The sequence below is a fragment of the Protopterus annectens genome, chromosome 13.part0, assembly GCF_019279795.1.
Source record: "Protopterus annectens isolate FY-2018-M chromosome 13.part0, PAN1.0, whole genome shotgun sequence".
Taxonomy (NCBI): domain Eukaryota; kingdom Metazoa; phylum Chordata; order Ceratodontiformes; family Protopteridae; genus Protopterus; species Protopterus annectens.
The window spans coordinates 1,049,557,617-1,049,561,667 of NC_056747.1; positions in this window are offsets into that span (position 1 = coordinate 1,049,557,617).

Below are 4,051 nucleotides of genomic sequence, written 5' to 3' on the forward strand. Positions count from 1 at the left end.
AATCTACTGGTTTATAAAGTTGCTAGTAGGCAGATTCTGTTGTCAACTTCATTACTGGTTGTCATAGTTGAAATTTAAATTGAAAGTTCACATTAGAGGTTATGTTTTATGTAAGATGAGGAAATGAGGAAGGTATATATATATATATATATATATATATATATATATATATATATATATATATATATAGCTCCTTCAGTCATTAATCCGTGTAACCATGTAAGAAACACCATTACTGTAAACCAGACATCAAACACTATGAACATCCCTGACTTCTGACAAAGCCAAAATGCATACACCAGCATATCTACAAATCTCTCTTTCCAATGACATATGTAAATTACCCTGAATAATAGTGTTTCAGCATTAAGACCTATGAATGCATATAGTAATAACTGATGTAGAGATCTGTGTAAATAGTCATTGTGTTTTATCATGTTTGTGTGATTGCTCCTGTGTATAAAATTTCAATAAAACATTATAAACTATTATAAAAAGGACTCATGAGAGCGAATTGCTGAAACATTGTACTATGATGTTTCATTCAATAGAAATTAGCATAATACAACAAAGCCTTGAAATGGATGTATGCAAATAAATTCATGACTGGCAGTGGAGTTTTACGGTGTCGAGTTGCCAGCCTATCATCCAACCTTCCATGGAAGGCACATACATGCACGCACTCACACCTAGGGCCAATTTAGAGTATCCAATCCACCTACAGCATGTCTTTGGGATGTGAGAGGAAACCGGAGCACCTGGAGGAAACCCATGCGACCATAGGGAGGACATGCAGACTCCGCACAGAAGGCACCCCAGCTGCGGATCGAACCGGAGAACCTCTTACTGTGAGGCAGCAATGCTAACTGCTACACCACTGTGACCACCCATTGTGTTCAGCTGTAATTGTGTTTACAGCTATTGGTTTATATTATTATGTAAGAACATCTGACCATTTCATCACATTTATTTCTAACTGAACAGACTTCTTTTAATGAAGCATATATATTTGTATACAATCTTTTACAGGATATTCATATTTTAATCAGTCCTTTGTGAGGATGTAGGGGCTCTTAAAGTCACACTCGGTTGATTAAATGAAAGAGTATGTCCAAAGTATTGCATAGTTTCACAACTCTATTAATATTACAATTTTCCATGAATTTATAATAAAGCATATTACCTACTCTTTACCTTTATTGCTGCATAATGATTGTTACTAAATATTATTTAAGTGACAAAAATGGGAATTAGTTTAACCTTATTATGGCCTGGGATTCACAAAGATCCTTCAGTGCGATATACTCGTGGAGGCACTACAATGTCCTGTAACTGTCAAACAGTACAGCAAGGAAAATAGCACAGTTTGTAACTAAAAGAGTCAACAAATGCAAGTAAGAACTACTAAGAACACATTGTTTGAATTTCTGTGGCATTATGTAATCCATAGTTTTTACCTAAACACTATTTTAAAAATATGTCTGAAAAAGTTCAACAATGTTAGACAAACAGGTAAACTTGATCTTTTCTCTTATTCTGATAACAGCTCATATATTATCTTTCTTATATATATATATATATATATATATATATATATATATATATATATATATATATATATATTCTATTATTCTCTTATTTTATGTATCTCTTCTAAATTACTGATATTGACATTTTTGTTTATTAAAATGTCATTACATTTCTTTGTACATTTAATCTTTCTCCAGATGCTGCAGCATACATACTTTAAATCTTTGTTTTTGTTTCCCATCTGAGCTTGCTTATTGTCCAGTTTCATGCATTTACTGACTTAATACTGTCATTCTCTTCCTTGTTGTAGCATCAGTCTGTACAGCTGTTTATTTTGTTTTTATTTTAACTATCCTGTGATCGTTGTGTGATTACTAATGTCTGCACCAATATTTTGAACTGCCCATTTTCATTCTTTTCTAGTTTGTATATCATGAGATTTTCACTTTAATATGTTCATCTGATTCACTGTAGTACAAGTTCTATTTAATCAAATCTGTTAAGTCATAAACATAACTCAAAACTACTAGAAACACAAAAAAGCATTTCTGTATTGCTCTCACACCACCATTACTTATATACCAGCTCCACAGTCTCACAACAGTGTGGAAGAGTAAAACAGGGGTCCTGCACAACACAAGTCAAGCTTTTCAATAATTGCTGACAAAAATGCCAAAACCCCATTTACTGAAGCTGCATAGTGAGTGTAGGACAACTAAGATGTTATTGTTTGTCAGTCATTGCCTTTAATCCGGATTATGTCTGAACAGTTTGCTGAAGTAGTACACCAAACCTCCAACCTAGTCAACAAATAAATTTGAGTAACCCCTTTTTGTAGTTAAGTTTTCTGTACTGTTTGTGTATGTTATTTGTCTGTTAATGTGGGATTGAGTGTCCTGCATACCAATTCTTTGTCTAGGAGACATTTGTGGTTTAAGGAGGGACTATTTAAGTACCTCAGCATAAGAAGCCATATTTGTTTATCTAGAACATGATGGGCATGGTTGTGTGAGGTGGGTGTCAAAACAGTCTTTGAAGAGATGTTGGTCCAAGTTTAGAAGATGTGCATCTCTCACATATGAAACAGTCTACAAAAAGAAAAAGAATCATGCAGTTGTCAGTGAGCAAGCCTTGCATTGCATCAGTGTTCCTATAGTTATCAGGCTGTCAACAGATGGTGAAGAAAACCTTGACTTCCTAATATTAGTGCCTGAAGTAATAGGGGGTACTATTGACTGCTATTGAAGTGAATTTGTAAGAAGGGTCTATATACTAGAACACTTGGATGGGCAGATATTAAAAGAACTATGCAGTAGACTCCCTCTTATCTGGCCTCTCTTTAACCAGCCTCCTGTTTAACCAGCCTTCACATTTCGGTTGTAGTCCTAGCAAAAGACAACAGAGAAGAAAAACACTTCTACCTTCTCTGGGCTAAATAATGACAGGAATTTGAGTTTTAGACTTCATATTCATTAGAAAAATGCATGCTAACACAAATGTTGTTATTCTTGCTGATTTATAGCTATAAATGCTATTTTGCATGCTTTTTCTGATTAACCAGCCATTAATTTATCCAGCCTAAGGCTCGGTCCCAGCGAGACTGGATAAGAGAGAGTCTACTGTATATGAGAAAAGGGTTACACCTTTTAGGTAGTGCACTGTGCACTAATCAGGCAGGAAGCTAAGATGAAGGGTCACTCGAGCTTTAGCATTCTAAGGGGAGGAGCTTCCTAGTTTGATCTACTATTGCTCAGTAGTTAAAAGCTGATTAGATGAGACTGGGAGGAGTTTCCAAAGAGAACTTGTAGAATTTATAGTAAGGGCAGTCAACTCAAGAATAATACTAGCTGGGTGGGCACTCACTATTATGGATCCATGGAATACAATGTCAGGGTAAACGTATTCAAATAGATTACATGATTAATATTTTTGTACTTACTGACAATAGCAATGAACAGGAACAGGAAGGTGAATTTGTTAGTCAAATTAACACGAGGGACAGACAACAACAAAGACACTGGCTTTAAAGTCACATCAGGGTCAGGTTGAGCAGGCAGGGAAGATCAGCAAAAGAGATCTGTAATAATTTAGATGAACTCAGGCACTGCAAACTTAGAGCAATAGCTTTCTTCTCACAAATCTATGTGCTTTAGATTTATGGGGCCTAATGCCTAGCTGGACAAAGTGTTTTAGTTAAAGCATACCTCTCAAGTGTACCTCACTACATGGAACGTACCTCATTTGGTGTCTTAAAAAGTTCATCTTCCTCGAAGTTCCTAAAAGTTCCACATTGAAAGAGTCTATCACACATTCAGTGTTAGGAATTTTTTTAAGCGAAATCCATGGTAAATATAAATGAATTATATTAATTCATTAAAGGATCTTCTTTATAAGTAAAACCAGCATATTTTAACCATCCTATGACCTTCCTAGTTGAAGTTGTTAGTAAGCCAATAGCATGTGCTCCACATTTTGCCCATTTGTTCCACATTATGAAGGTGAGTGTTCCTCATTTTGGAGA